This window comes from Agelaius phoeniceus, chromosome 24 (genome assembly GCF_051311805.1).
Source record: "Agelaius phoeniceus isolate bAgePho1 chromosome 24, bAgePho1.hap1, whole genome shotgun sequence".
Taxonomy (NCBI): domain Eukaryota; kingdom Metazoa; phylum Chordata; class Aves; order Passeriformes; family Icteridae; genus Agelaius; species Agelaius phoeniceus.
The window spans coordinates 4,255,237-4,272,152 of NC_135288.1; the positions used below are offsets into that span (position 1 = coordinate 4,255,237).

At 42.6% G+C, this 16,916-nt stretch overlaps 1 long non-coding RNA gene across 1 annotated transcript in view; it reads right to left on the minus strand.

Moving 5' to 3' along the window:
* LOC143695662 (uncharacterized) overlaps positions 1-16,916 on the minus strand; it is a 34,696-nt gene that overhangs the window by 692 nt on the left and 17,088 nt on the right. The window contains exons 4-5 of the long non-coding RNA XR_013185098.1: positions 12,901-12,985; positions 8,219-8,280 (exon numbers count right to left, since the gene is read on the minus strand). This is a non-coding gene — a long non-coding RNA (uncharacterized LOC143695662). The remainder of the gene's footprint in view (positions 1-8,218; positions 8,281-12,900; positions 12,986-16,916) is intronic.

The following is a 16,916-nucleotide window of genomic DNA, read 5'->3' on the forward strand; positions in this document are numbered from 1 at the left end:
CCACCTGGCCATGGAGAGTGGGTTATGTCATTAATGCTGGCAGTCAGTCATGGCCATTTTATACAATGATTTTTCCTCTTAAATGTATTTGAGACGTTAAACTCATGCTTATTCCATGGTCAATTAAATAAAATTGTCTGTTCAAAACTTACACAGATTAACTCTTACACCATTTAGCACAGTGTGTCCACTTGGGGACAGTGGGACAAATAACTCTAGACCTTCCCAGGGTAAGAACAAAGGAGAGAACAAAAGCAATTCCTGCTGTGCATTCATTTATTAGCATCCTTTGGGCTTTAGACAAAACAGAAACCACAAATCTCCTCTCCTCTGTGAGTTTGCACATAAATTGTTGTTGAAATGTAAAGTTACTCATTTACTTTATACTAGTTTAACCCATCAGCGTTCCAAAGAGCAGCTTTTGGTGGTGAATACCTATTGCTATGAATCTGCACTGTTCCCTCCTAACTTCTCTGGGTGCAAGACGGTTTGCATTCACTAAACACTTTTGTTAAGTCCTTCCACAAAGTAGCTTCTAACAGCATATTCATCTCTGCTCATTTACAGCTTGATGTTAGGCTCAGTGTTTCATTTGCCAGCAGGCCTCATTATTTGCTTTGCTCAGATCAGACCATTCCTCTGTTTCTTAGAAACCTCTTACTATCCCCATAATCCTTTCCTCTGAAGCAGACATTGGCTCCAGTCAAGTGAAATTCTGTGCAAGACACCAACAGAGAGTATGCTGTTCTCCTGTTGAAGAGCAGGGTTTCATTCTGTGATGCTGGGTGTCTCTTTTTCTCCTTTTGTCTTAAAATTAATTTAAAACATCCTTCAGTTCAGTTCAGTGGATCCCTGATGTCATTCTGTCATCCATCTGGAACTAGCAGCTTATTTAAAATCAGTTCAGCTAATGACAAAAATTGCTAGAGTTAGAATCATGGAATATCTCAAGCTGGAACTGACTTGTAATGATCAAGTTCAACTTCCTGCTCATCACAGGTCCACCTAAAACTAAATCTTATACCAAGACATTCCTTGAGCTCTGACAGGTTTGGTGCCATGATGACTTTCCTGGGGAGCCCATTCTGGTACCAACATCCTGTCAGTGAAGAACCTTCTCCTAATGTCCAATCTGAACTTCCCCTGGCTCAGCTTCATTCCATGGCCTCGTGTCCTGTTGTTGGTTACACTGGAGTTACACAGATGAATACAAGGGTTCATCATACACACTGACATGTCCTCTAAATCCCGACTGTACCTGCTCCTTCCACTGTCCACTTTTCCAGATCATTTCCAGAGCCAATCCCAGCTTGCCTTCTTCCCTTGAACTCTCACTGCACATCTATTCCAGGCAGATGAGAGCTTTTGTTAAATCCAAATAAAACTCTGCTTTCCATAACATTTATGCTACCAGTTGAAGAACAAAATTTATATTTCTGTAAATGCCCAGTCATGCCACTAAGGTCTGTGGCCTATAGTATTGAACACAAATGCAGAGTAGGACAGAAAAAAACAAGCAAGTTCAAACAAGGTGAGGTGCATCTCAATTATATGTTCTTAATGCTTATATGGTAAGATGAGCTTACCAGGTAAATTACACCGCCCCAGCATCCCTCACCTGCCAACTGAGTAGGAGTAAAGCAGTTGGTGGGCAGCTAATACAATGTAAGAACATAAAGAAACTTTGTATGTGCCAGTCTGCACAACACCTCCATATCTGGCCCTCAGCACATTGTCATATGACTTAATAGCCCAGATAAATCAGTTCCTGAACTGAACTCCTACACTGCCTATATTAATGGATGTATTAAGCATTTAAAAAGACACTTGGCTTTTTACTTTGAAAAAGGAAAAACACAACCAAAAACCCATGCCTAAAGCACCACCAGAAATAAGAACCAGCACTTTACTGCAGAATGAAAAGCAATGCTGATAGCACTGATCTCTTGAGTTGTCAATTCATTGAGAAAATAAATTCAGCGTAGTGAATTACTGTAGAATATATGAATATCAGTATTTAATATTCAGGAAAATTTCATTAATGCCACACTTCACCTAAACCATTCAAGTGGTGTGCAGTGTCAGCTGAACAGTTTTTCTTCCAGAGGTTTGTACTTGATTTGACTCAGACATTTCCACAACAGCAGCACGTACATTCACTCCTTTGCTGCCTGGAGCTTTCTGCAGACTGCTCAACAAACACTTCTATTTACTCCTGCAGAACAAAGCAGTGCTGCCCTCAGAATAACAGGAGGACGTTTATGCAGCTCCTGCCCTCATCTGCCATCCCTTCAATGGCTGGTCTCTCACCGACACTGAAAACCCAACACCGTTCAGAGAATTAGTCACTAGAGGGCACTTAGAGAACCCAGAAGATTGAGAATGTGCTTGGGATCAGAAGGACACGACAGTTTCAAGAGTCCAAATGATGAGATTTGCATTTACTTCCCAAGCAAACTCCTGTAACCAATATTTTAAGACACAAAACCAGGAAAATAATTTTATTTCAGATTATGACCTTTATCATATTTTGTCTTTCCATCAACTGAATTAAAGAAGGCTGGGGAAAAGCTCTCCTCTGAGGCAACACACAGACTAGGCTACATTGGCCATGCACTTCGAGACAAATGTTGAACAAAAGTGTTAATTGCTGGCATGTAAGATACAAATCATGTGAGGTAGTGGCTGCTGAGTGCAGCTTCAGGGAAAGAGGTGCAGGAGCACACAAACCAGTGTGGCAAACTCACTGAAATACAGCATTTCATTTCCCTGCAGTGCCTCAAATTGCCTATGCATTTCACAAGAGACAAGGATGTGATTATGCCCCAGAGGCCCTGCAGATTTTATTTTCTATGTGACAAACCACTGAAAGGTGACAAATGCTATGTCAGGAAAGCAGGAGCAAGAATCCTGGATGGTGGAACTTGCAGTCACCCAGAGCAAGCACAGTTTGTATTATGTACATATATTTGAGCTCTAAACTTAATTCTCATTTAAAGATGGTGCATAAATAAAGACTACTCTCATCCCTGCTGTGTTACCAGATCAGCTCAGTTCTTTGCCTCATGTATTAATTGTAAGCTGTAGCTTTCAGCCCAGTACATCCTGTCTTTAGTAAGATTAAAATTTTCTTGGCTACCCAGAGTCCTTTTTCTGTATGGAGAAAAAAGCAGAATTCATAATCAGTGAGTTCTGCAAACCCTCAAATCATTGCTTTTGTGAAGGCCAAGTGCAGGGCAGCACAAGGAAGGGTTGGGGCACTGCTGTGCAGGGAGAAGTGGTGAGGTGAGCACAGGTCACAGCACTGGCCATGGGTGAGGGTGGTGACCAGTGACCCTGGCAGGTCTGTCACACACTGCCAAAGCTTTGCTGCTGTGTTCTCCAGCAGGGCTTGGGCTGGCTCAGGGCCCAGATGGAGATGGAGCACTCAGAACTGACAGGAAAAAGCAGAATGGCACCGAGTGGTACTTGGTGGACAGGAAGGCTGAAGGTGTGCCTGCCTCTTGCTAAGCATTCATTAAACTCTGATTTATAAATTGCCTCCTTACCTTGTCTAAATTGACTTTGGAAACCTATGGGAAATACTGCCCCACTTCCCTGTGTTTGTTTGCCACAGGGGAAATGAGAAACCACCGGGTCCCTGGGGCTAATTACTTTCTTCAAAACCCAGCACTGCTGTGTTTCTGACTCAGCTGCAGCATTCAATTTTCTGCTGAGATTGTATCTCTATCGCATTACAGGATGAGTTGCAATAGCACCTGATGTTAATTGCAGTGCACAGACTGCTCCCTTCTCTCCTTTACACCAGTTATCAAGAAAAACAGGAAAGTCCACTTCTGCTGGTTTTAATTTAGCCTCTTCCACCCATACAGAGTGCCTGTCAGACAGGAGAGGCAGGGGCTGTCATCCTCTTTCTGCCTGAAAATATCTAACAACAAGGTAGAGACCAGCTGGATGTCTGCAGGTAGGTGACTACATCCCATCCCAAACAATCAGGTACCTCATGGAGACAGAGATGCTGGGATGCACGACAGCCACAGGGTGTAAACAGATACAGACCTGGACCATTGTATTTCCTGGACTGCCCCAAAGCCAGGCAGCCTCCCTTGCCTCTTGCAGAGAAAAGGACAAGGATGAAGTAACAGGAAAATGACATCCCTAGGCTGCTCTCAAAGCTTGTCGGTCTCTTTCAAGGCCTATGCCTGCCTAAAACACCAAAGCAACCCTTAAACACACCAGAATCCAAACCACAGAAACAAGCAGGGCCATTCTGAGTGGACAAGAGTATATTGCTCAGCAAATTGGCCTGTGGGAACTAAATCTGAGAACATTTGTTGGGCCATGAGTAAAATTTACCTTTTCCTGGGGCACAGTGAAAGAGATGAGGGGGTTTAACATCTTATCATTATTTTGTTTCCCTCCTAAATGTCCACCTCTGACAGTGGCATTCTAGCACTAACCATGTATCATATAAATGTTTGTTTCTGACAAGTCATTTGTTAGCCTGTCATTTGCCAGCCTATCATTTCCCACTCCCCTTCTGCCAGCAGCAACCAGGATTTCTGTCATTTTCAAGTGTTAACCAGCATTGGCAGCTGCCACTTGCTTGGCATCATGTGTACATAGAAGAATGATAGGGATGTAACATGTGCCATGCTTTCAGTGCACATTGAATCAACAGCATTAGGAGAAAATTAATTGATTGGTCTGCTGGAAAGCAATGCCTCTGAGATCAGCACTGAGGGTTTTGGATATTTTTGAGTGAGATCCTTCAAGCCCAGCCTCCCACCAAAACAACAGGAGGGCAGCCATGGTAGATCAGGCAGCAGTGCTGTTTGTGCTGTTTCCAGCAGTGGACAGTGGCTGCTGCTGCTCACAAATCTGCCTTTTCCTTCTACTGGTGTAAATAACCTATTCACCTTGCCATGACATTTGCTGAGTGTTTTCAGGTGAGTCTGAGTGCTATAAGCATCTCCTCTCTTCTGATTTCTTACCCTTTAGTTAAAGGCCCTTTCCCCATTTGGCAGCCCATTGTTTTCTACTCTTTCCCATCAGCAGGAATAAAATTGCTCTGACTAGAGTCCAACTTGCAACATGATGTTTCCAACCTGGAGTAGCTCTGGGATTTGCCTTCATTCTCTTAGGACAAAGGAAGTAAAAAAAAATAGGAGAGGAACAGAACATTCTGTCAAATAAACATTTGCTAATGCTCTTGAGCAAGAGAAATAGAACAGGTAGCAAACAGATTAACTATCTGCTACAGCAAATAAACAGCAGCAAAGGTGACCTGGACACTCTTTGGATGGTATTTCTGCATTAAGCCTGACACTCTCCAACAGGAGCCATGACCATTATATACAAAATTGGAGATCAGAGGCTGACAACCTTCCCATGCACAGGGGGCAAATGCTTCCAACCTCCCACAGCTGTTTTTTAAATCAAAAGTCCAAGTGCACCAGGAGATTTGCTTAAGTGATCAGGTTACATGGAGGCAATAAAATGGGAGAATTTATTGATCAAAGATAAAGTGAACATCCCAAGATAGTCGAATATGGGCTCATTTACATTGCAAGTATCAAGTAGATGTCTTCACTGAGAGTTCCAGAGATCAGATTTCACAGTTGAAGGACAGAGATGAAAATCAGTATATTTATACAAGTAGACTTTTGTCGCTATTTTGTCTCTGGGCAAGCTGGATAGGAGATAAACAGGTTTGATAAAAGTGTCTTGCTGCAACTTTTGCACAGCTTCTCAAGCCACCCACTTGCCTGAAGAGAAACATTGCCACCAAATCCAGTCCATGAACCACAGTCAGGCCATCCCCTTCACTTTCCATGGATCAAAATAAAGCCTAGAGAGCCAGTTCTCAGATACAGGAGCACAGAGTCTTAGCATAATATTGGTCTGGAACTTTGTGCACACAACAGAAGAGATGACCAGTGCTAGTCTCTCCCTCAGCTTTAAAGCATTCTGGCCAACAGAGTCTAGATCTCTCCTCAGAATTAATTTCCCTTGAGAATTTCAAAAGGGCAGAAACATGAAGACACTGTGGACAAGGGTGTTTTTTACCATTATCAATTTTGTAGCTAAACAACAATCTGTGTACTGGTAGGTCTGTAAAGAAGCAGGATGTAGAATTCTGATGTGCTTTTATTACATGTGTGACTTCCTGAATTGCCAAGCTGGACAGCTGGCAAAGCCAAACATAACATCAATATTCCCAGAAACAGATGCATTTTAGATTGCCTCTACTTGTCACACCAAATGGATCTTCACTAAGACAACCATTATCTCTGTAACTCTTCCCCAAAATGGAACTTGCTTCCATTTGCAATTCTATATAAACCCACTAGCACTGCCTAACTTTTCTCACCCCTTCATGGATACTTACAGGTGCAACAGACCCAGCTGGAAAGAAAGGGTTTATTATGCATTTGTTATCTCAGCCACTGCTACAAACTCCTGATGGGAGACTACACAGAAAGGAGAATTTGGGAAGGGAGGTTCTATTAAATGGACTGTCCACAATCACAGTGTCTCCTCAAAAACCCCAACTGTCACCTTCTTCTGTGGTTGGTGGACAGAAGTCATGGATGTCATGTCCTGAAAAGCTAAAGTCAGAACAGCTGCTTCCCTCTCTGTTTTGCACAGAGTGTACCTGGGTAGCAACACACACATTACATAACAGTAAGTCAGAAACTGAAAGGAGCCAGATTGCTAAACCCTTCTATGGGGATGAGATTTTTTATTTCCATCACCTGATAATTTAATTGCTCAATTAACTCTGCCTGAATGCCTTGGCTGTGGAAGAGGAATGTTCCCTTGCAGGTCACGGTAACTCAGCCAGGAGGCAAGTAAGCAAAGCAAAGGTAAATGATTCCTCTACAGCAAACCAAATACATCATCCAATTGTATTTTCTCTCCTGCTCTGCTCCTTCCTCCTCGTGTTTTAGGGACAGAACAGGCACCAGACAAATAAAAGACCATAAAACTCTGGTAAAGCCAGTATCATAGGCCTCACCAACATGGTTTAAATCCAGAACTTTCTTAGCCAATTCAAACCTAGCTTGGACATTTTGCATTTCTGAACCTCCATAATATGCCTAATTTAGGTAGCAGGGGAATCTCCTCCTTGAGGAGGACTTTAAAACATCTGCTGCATCACTGAACATTATACTCTTGTTTTTCTTTACCCAGGAAGCCAGTGGAAAGGATGCCACTAAAGTGGCACTTATTGACCATCCTGGGGCAGAGTGGGACTGATTGGATGCAATTACTGTGGATGTAATTCTTGTCCATCAGCTGACCACATCTCAGAGGGCTTTGGTTCCAAGGAACATGCCTGGGACCATTATTGCAGCAAACTACACACAATTTAATAATTCCTTCTTTCATAAATACAGCAGTCAAGTTCATAAACCTGTGTCTGCTGTTCATGTCAAAACCCGAGTGCCCCTGTACAATCTATGGAATCATGTTAGATTATTTATTTATATTATTTCTCATTTATATGTTAGTAGGCAAAAAATTTCTATTAAAAATAATCTTAAATTGCTTAGGGACATAGGAGAGTCTGTAGTCCTGGAGATTTTTAAGATTGTCTGCCAGGATGCTTGAGAGCATGTTAATGTTATTAGATCCTGCCTTGGGCCAAGGAGATAACACAGAGGAACTCTGTGACCTTGCAAGCTCTTTCCTAGCTATGCCTGGAACCATTGAATGACACTGGCCTGGAAAAGCAGCAAACTGAAACCTGGTTAAAGAAACACTTCTGGGCTGTCTTCTCTGGAAGGGAAAAAAGGCAAAGAGGCTGGAAAAGTATACATTGAACAAAGTAATGACAGAGAGAGAGCTTACAATTGAAATCAGTGAGTACTAAAGGGAAAAACATCCTCTGCTACATGATCCCTTAAGGTCTTCTCATGAACATCATCATTAAATCCCTACCCCTATTATAATTTTAAACAGCTCCTTCAACCTCCATTTGTGAACTTCCCCCTGGTAGTGCTGCTTTCCATCCTCATGAGAGCTCACATTAAGTGATCCCACAACGAGCCTTTCCTAAATTCCTCCCTGAAGCCACCTCTCAAACATGTAGGGGTGAAACAGAATTTACTTGGCAGGTTACTGACCCCCTTCTGCTGGTATTTAGGATGCAGTGTCTCCTGAATTCTTGGTCATTAGAAATCATCAGCCTGTTGATTCTACAAGTACTCACCATGCTAGAAAATCCTGTTTCTGCCTCATGCCATGCAAAGCCTGACTGGATGTTACTTTGACCTGAAAAACAAGAAACTAAGTAGGTTTGTAGCCCAACCTCGAGCTGCTGACTATATCTGTGTCAGGAAAAGGTGCATCTTTAGCAATGACATTATATTTAAAATATGTCTTTTCTTAGACAGATCCTTTAAATCAGGGCAGTTCAAAAGAGGTGAATTTAATTAGAAAACGTTTCTCCCAAATGTCATAATGACAATGTTGGAAATTCAAGATTAATGAAAGTCAGAAAGAAGCTAAAAATAGCAGCAACTATATGTAACCAGCTTGGGAAACAGGCAACAGGAGGAAGAGGAAGTGAGGAACTGGAAAAGAAACCCAAACCAAAACAACCCCCTGCTTTCCAGCAGACAATCAGAAGTGTACATTAGGATAAAAATAAATGCATCCATCTATGAAAACATCTGTAATAATCAGATTGTCCATGATGACATTCACAGGGTAGAATCTCCCAACAGTAGTACAGAAAAGGTAGGTATTTCTCAGAGGTATTTCTTTTTTGGAATGCAAGATATGATGCATATCATGTCATAGCTTAAGACAAACTCAGAGTGGCATTTAGAAAGTCCTACTAAAAGTGGGATATTATTGAATCAGCATCCTGGAGCCCTCCAAGACACCTGAAGATCTCATTGCCAAGGCTCATTATCTGCAAGTAATTGAAAAATAAGGAAGCTTCATAGGTCTAAGAGAAAAACGAATCTTTAAAAGCACAAGCAGGACAATCCAGGACTAAAACCTCTTTTAAGTATTTGGAGACAATGGCCAAGAAATAGCTAAAAATAACTCTAAGTCTACACCATGAAAAATTTATTAAAAAACAGGAATAAGTAAGTTTAAGTGTCATTAAGAAATTGAGAGAATTTGCAAGGAGAGACAGAAAGACCAAAAAAAAAAAAAGTTACTTGTGGCCTCTGACTAGAACTGCTCTGCTGTAAACAAAATATTGTGGCATCAGTAGTGACAGAACTTCAAGTAAAAGCAATTTTACTTTCAAAATGTTTGGATTAAGGAAATGCAATTGTAGCTTAATCTGTTTGGGATACCATCAGAAAATTGCCTTTAAGATGATAAATTTGCCTTTTTACTCCACCTAACTTACGGAAAAATCTGCAGAACGTTTCAGTATGAAGAGAGAACATTCTGGAAGAACTTGACGATTGTTACTTTACATATGAAAAGTGTTTCTATTCAATTCTTTGAGATTTTATCATGCAAATCATGCAGAAATGGGTGACTGAACATTCCAAAGACTTAACTTTTACTCTGTTTGCTTAAGCAAATACTCTGATACCTGTCACCAGTTCAAATTTAATCTTGTCCCAAGGCTAGAAAACAGGTCACAGTAAGTTATGTTTGCCTTTTTGTTGTGAAACTTCAGTGCATTTCCATACCAAGGACACATGAAATAATTTCTAGGCCAGCTGACTTCACTGGTACCTCTTGACTGCTACAGGATTCTGTAATATTTGCCTTTTTTTGAAGAATGCAAGCACTGAAGGATAATTTGGTCCTTTAATTGTTACATTACCTAGGGACAATTTCTCTAAATGAGCCTGAAAGTAGTGCCAAGTTTTAATTTCACTATTACATGCAAACCTGAACCAGAAAGCCCCACAGTTCTAGTGTGTGAGATCTACAAGCACTGTAGGTTTTATTTTGCATTGGAAGCTCATCATCTTTCAAGCACATTTCCACCTTTATAAAGCAGTTGTGCAGACCTAACACAAATGAATAGGCAGAAAGGCACAGGAAAGCAGAGCACTACCAATTACCTGCAATTGAGTACAGTTTTCAGAGAGACAATCACAGAAACAATGGGAAAAGACCTCTGAGATCAAGTCCAAGCTATGACCCAGCACCACCTTGGCACCCAGGCCATGGCACTGAGTGCCACATCCAGTCTCTCCTAAACTCCTCCAGGAATGGTGTCTCCACCACCTCCCTGGGCAGCTCATTCCAACCCCTGACCCCCTTTCACTCAGGTTGTTCATCTGCTCCATACGTTTTTATTTCTACAAGTTCAGTAAACACAAATGTGTTGCAGATTTTACACTAAAAGAGAAAAACTTGGATGACCAACACTGTATATTGAGAACTCCTCCACCTGTACATGGTATTAAAAGCAATCCACAGATAGAATGACGTGCCTGCCAGTCCATTTAAAGTTATAAAAACATAGAAAATTAAGGAACATCCTTTGTGAAGAACTTCTTCCTAATGTCCAGCCTAAACCTCCTCTGGTGCAGCTTAAGGCTGTGTCCTCTTGTTCCTGATCCCTCCTGGCTGCACCCTCCTGGCAGGGAGCTGTGCAGAGTGATGAGGGCTGCCCTGAGCCTCCTCCTCCTCCTCTCCAGGCTCAACAACCCCAGCTCCCTCAGCTGCTCCTCACAGGACCTGTGTCCAGACCCCTCACCAGCCTTGTTGCCCTGCTCTGGACACGCTCCAGCCCTCAACACCTGCCCTGGATTGTGGGCCCAGCCCCAGACACAGCGCTGGAGGTGTGGCCTCAGCAGTGCAGGTGTGAAAAATGCCAATCACTTGTTTTTAAAATTTTAAATGTTTAATAGTAATAAAATGGTTATAAAAATAGTAATATAATTAGATTAATAATAATTTGGACTATTTGGATTAGGACAATATGAAACAACAGAAACAAAGAGTTATGGACGTCTGGGTACCTCTTTCTGGGCAAAATAAGGCAAAAAAGGAGCCACATTAACAGAGGATTAACCCTTAAAAACGATAACCTGTTGCATATTCATACACCTCATACATCATGCATAAATTCCATTCAAACAAAGGATTCTGTCTGGTCAGTGTCAACTTCTTCCTCTTTCCTTCTATTTTTATAACCATTTTATTACTATTAAACTTTTAAAAATTTAAAAACAAACAAGTGATTGGCGTTTTTCACATATGCCCCCGTTGCTGACCCCAAGGCTGCTGAAGGCAGCACTGCTGTGGGTGCTGTGTGTCCCTGTGAGGGCTCCCTGCAGTCAGGCCCCGCTATGGGAGCTGTGTCTCTGTGAGGGCTCCCTGCAGTCAGGCCCCGCTATGGGTGCCGTGTGTCCCTGTGAGGGGTCCCTGCAGTCAGGCCCCGCTGTGGGAGCTGTGTCCCTGTGAGGGGTCCCTGCCGAAGGCAAGCCCCCCTTTCGGAGCTGTGTCCCTGTGAGGGCTCCCTGCACTCAGGCCCCGCTGTGGGAGCTGTGTCCCTGTGAGGGCTCCCTGCAGTCAGGCCCCGCTGTGGGTGCCGTGTCCCTGTGAGGGTTCCCTGCACTCAGGCCCCGCTGTGGGAGCTGTGTCCCTGTGAGGGCTCCCTGCAGTCAGGCCCCGCTGTGGGAGCTGTGTCCCTGTGAGGGCTCCCTGCAGTCAGGCCCCGCTGTGGGTGCCGTGTGTCCCTGTGAGGGGTCCCTGCACTCAGGCCCCGCTGTGGGTGCCGTGTGTCCCTGTGAGGGCTCCCTGCAGTCAGGACCCGCTGTGGGTGCCGTGTCCCTGTGAGGGCTCCCTGCAGTCAGGCCCCGCTGTGGGTGCCGTGTGTCCCTGTGAGGGCTCCCTGCACTCAGGCCCCGCTGTGGGAGCCGCGTCCCTGTGAGGGCTGCCTGCGGGCTGCAGCGGCCCCCGCTGCCCTGCCGGGCCGGGGTGACTCAGGCAGCGGCGGCGCTGCCGGCCCGGCCCTCCCGGTTCTGCGGCTTTGTGAGTCAGGCTCGCACCCCCCGCTCTGGGCGAGCACCCCGGGCCACCCCCGGAAGCCTGCGACGTGCTGCTCCACAGAGCTCTCCTTGCTTTCAAAGCAATCTCCTGCCCGGAGCGCCCCGGGAAAAATCTCCCTTTCAGCATTAACAACCAAGAATTACTTAACAAAGCAGAGCGAGGAAGCGCTTTAACAATATCTTCTAACAATATCTTCTGCTCTGGATCCGGCAGATTGGAGTGCATGTGCTGACTAACAGCGGGGATGGGGTGGGGAGGCAGCTGCCTTCTCTGCGAGGGAGGAGAGAGCTCCTCGGTGATGCTCTGGGCAGTGCAGGAAAAGCTGTCATCTTCAGCAGCAGCGCCTTGCCTCTCAGGGTTCTAACACCCACCACTTCCACGGCTCCTTTCCCCCCTGGCTAAAATGCATGTTTAATATAATGTGCCTGGAACACTAAAGAGGAATTAAGCTGCAACTACAGCTCTTCATCTGGTTAAAAGTGTTAAATACCTATGGAAAAAATTATAGTATGTGTGTAACCTTGAGAAGGAAGATCCCAAATACATAAGTCCATTTGTAATAAAGTAAATTCACCTTCTGTGAAAAGTGAATGAAAATGGGCCTGATGTGCCCTTTCCCAGGATCCACACACAGAGAGCAGAATGCAGTTCGGGTAAAACATCACCAGGATTCACACACGGTCACAGGCTCACTGGCACCTCAGCCTGTAGAAGTGCAGCCTCCCAGGAAAAGGCACAAATATGGACAGGATGGGAGACAGCCACTCCAACACTGATTGAATTTCCTGAAGAAACTTTGGGAGAGTGAAGGGTATCCTCTTGGGGAGAGGGGGCACACGGCTATCTGTTTCTACTTCATATGAGCAGGTTTCTTTGATTCTTCATAAATAAAGCAAGTGAAATACTTACACTGTGAAGATTCATGGATGTCTCCAGGTTCTGGAACCAAAGGCATGCAAATGCTAAGGAGCAAAACCTCCAACTCTATCAGCAGCTGCAAAAAATATTAATTTTATTTCAATTATCTTCTGTAAGGGCAGACATGACCAGCCAAGATTACTCCATCTTATCTACCTGCTTATGATCAAAATTTTTTTGTCAGCTGCTATTCAAGTGCGCCACAAGCCTTCAAACACCATACACCCTTCACCTCATGCCTCAATTACATGCATCCTCACCACAAAACAGAGTGACTCAAAGCCTGCCCACACAGATCGTGGCCTAGACAGCTGCTGATCAGGATGCGGAGGATTCAGCCACATCCTGAAAATGGAAGAGGCCACAAAGTAGGACAGACAGGATGGCACTGACAGGCGTGTGAGTCAGAACACAAGGGAGAAATGAAGATACTGTTGACAGCATGATGAGCCTGGAGGCAAGAGGGAGCCTAATTTCTAGACACATACAGAATGGTGAATCAAGATAAAACCCTTCTGCAGCAGATGCTGTAACACTCTCTCAGGACATATTCCTGAGCACAGAGTCTCAGTTAATATGGGATGTATTTATACCCCTGTCAGGACCTGTGTGAACAGCTCTTTAACACAGGAGAGAAGGCCTCAGAGAATCTTTTGTGATTATTAGTTATGTTAGAACAGACTGGACCTTTGTCTCTCTGTTAACTTTTTGAGTCAACTCCATGGGTCACCAGCCAGAAAACCCAACATGAAATGCAGTCTGGTGTTTTGTTAATAATATACTCTGTGTTTGTTCATGTTCTTTAATCACATGGTTTTTGCTCTGTGGAACATCCTGTCTCTCTGGCCTAAGCCAGTTCAGAAGTAAAGATGCTTTGGACTGAATCCAGACACCACATACATTTTTGTCTTGCTCTGGAAACCCTATGCCAATTTAAAACCATTCAGCAGAGTTGGTATTACTGTATTTGCCTGAAGAATAAAAGGAACATGTTTATAAGACATATATAGCCCTGTGCCCTCCCTCCTCCAAGAGGAAAGCCTTCACTCTCCAAAACAAAAAGGCTAACATACCAATAAATTTATTAAAATGAACTGCTCATAACAAGTTACTCATCTATTGCTACTGCTATATATCAGCAAATGTGATAACTGTTTATTTTTCTGTATTTTCATATTGAGGTGACAGCATTAATATTTCATACTAAAGTGCTTGTTTTGTCTGGTTTTGTGCAGAAGGTTTTGGGGATTTGGGTATGTTGAATTAATCTCTAAAACTTGTATTGTGTTTCTACTATGGAGTATTAGTTAGACCACCAAATATGGCTCCAAATCACTGTTGGGAGCAGAATATGTTATACATAATTATAATATGTACCACTAAACTAACACCTCAGTTCCCTGGATAACTGACAGAGCCTCTGGGTTCTGCCCTTGCTGCCTCCTGAGCTATGCAAACTGGACAATATGTGCAATACTCACTGGAAAATAATCCCAGTGCAGCAAATCCTCCTTCAAGTCCCATCTGACTCATGCTTTCCCAAGTTGGATAACAGGTTTGTACTCAGCCACGTTGATTTCCACCATGTCACTCAGAGTTTACAGAACACCTCAGTGCTTCACCTTCTGCCCTATTTGCAATGCCCAATGGATGAACTACTGAAACTGTGTCAGCACACTCAGGGGGACAGGATCCACAGAAGACACAATCAAACCAACCAGCACAACAACAAAAAAAAGCCCCTCAAGATTTCCCAAAAATACAAATAAATTGTGTAACACAAAAGCTATACTAATGTGGAGTTATAATTTTAATAAGAACCAACAAATAAATGTATTGCTGAAATGTCATTTCAAACCAAGTGCAGATATTATTTGCAACAAAGAAATACTGTAACATAAAGGAACCAGAACTGACCATCAGGAATTTGCAATAAATGTTTTACATGGACATTTTAGTCTGAAGAGACCTATTCTAAAACCAAGGAGATAAATTAACCAATAATGAGCAAAATCACTGGAAAACAACTTATCCATTCCAAGAATGTTTAGCCATGTTCCCCACAGAGTGATTGATTCCTGCCTTACAGGCAATATTCAAGTTCATCTTCACTGTGGAACAGGTACAAGTGTGCCCTTGCTATTAACTCTCATGTTGGATATTAGCCATAAAATGGCTACTTATTGTTAGAGATCCACTATTAAATGGGATTTGTGGGTTTAATCATAAAATAGATTGAATCTGCACCTTCAATGAAGTATGAGCATATAATCCTAATAAGAGACTACTTGTCCTGCACCAAAATAATAAAATATTTGATTACTGGGTTTCAATTTTTGTTTTTCTGTCTGGGAGACAATATTTCTTACATATATTTTAAAAAGCTAATGCTAATTAACACACACTGCATATTCAGTAAGGGGCAATAATGAGAGGGGATCTGCTGACTGCAGTGTCACTTTGTTGCCATCAATTTTATATGGAAATAAAACAGGTATTTTATATATCCCAAAATTTTGCACTTGGGATGAACATGAATCAAATGATATTATTTGAACCAAATGAATGTGAATGAATGTCATTCAAAGTGACACAACTGGATGTGACCCTGAGACAAACTCTTGCTACTTCTGTGTGTGTGTGTGTTTGCAAACAGAACTCATGAAGCACATTAACCACAAGTTATTTCTAATTTTATCTTCTTTTTTTTGCTACAGAGAGAGGCATGTACTGAGAGTGGGCATCTCTCCTGACCACCTAATTTTGTCCTGTTGATGCTAGATTTGTGTCATTTTAATTTTTTAAACTGACTTCTACCTGGTCTGTCCTTGCAGAAAAAGGATGCTCTTTGGACCCAGGAGGAAATACTGAATACACACCATGCAGCTTTTATGCTGCCATTTTCACAGAAAACAGAGTTTGCTGATCCATCAGAGAAAGCAGCTCTGGGAGAAGCTGAATTATTGGAACCCAAGTTTAAATGGATTTTGCAGCTCCTGCCTGATTTACAGCTCTCTGCTGTCCTCAGCTCATGGCCATAAAACTCTTCTCCACTTCCTGTCACAGCAGACTCCTGTGTAATTACACACCAGCTACCACACCTGCCCACAAACCAGCTGACTAAAAGTGTGGAGAGACAAACCTGACAAAGTTTGATTCAGAGCATTCTTGCACAACAGCTCCCTGTCTTCCAAAATCTATATGAAAATAAGAATATCTAAGACTATATTTCTTCTTAATTTGCCAGAATTTTTCATAGATTGTACTCACCCTCACCAAATACTCAAACACCCATCTAAAAGATAGTTTTGAGAAACAAGAAACACAAAATGCTGACACTCAAGTATCTTACTTTGTCATTAACCTTATTTTCCCAAGAAATGCTCTTACCACAGGAATTAAATGGAACTATTACATCTTAATGGTTATATATTAGGTAAATATTAAGACATACAGAGATGTTAAAGAGGTGGTCTGATAACACAGGAATTTTTATTCAAAGGAATACTATTCACTGAGGAAAAGAATTCACTCCACACAACCTGAGTTCTCATTTCTAGCAAAAATCTTCTTCTGTTCACAAGAGAAAAATGAAACTAACATTCCCTTCTTTTCTCCCTTGGTATCCTATAATTTCCTTTCATGAAAATTCAGGTAGCATTGATACATATGTACAGCTTTGAAGAGAAAAGGAAGAGTATAAAGCCCACTCCCAAAAACTCAGGGTTTCCCTCAAAGTAACAGTTGTGGACCTGGAGTCTGTACCTGGTTTTGAGTCTGATTACATCCAGTGTGATAAATACTGTCCATCCTGAGCCTGTGTGACTGACTGCAGGTGCTGTGAAAAGTTCATTACAGTAAAAACCAACTGAAGAAACAACAGCACAATACTCTTGTCCATAAGGCATTTTTTAGGCTTGCATAAACCTCTTGTAGGGTGTTTAAATTACTATTCTTCTTTACAGCTGTGGGAGACAGAACAAAGAAATGGCTTTGTTCAGAGTTCC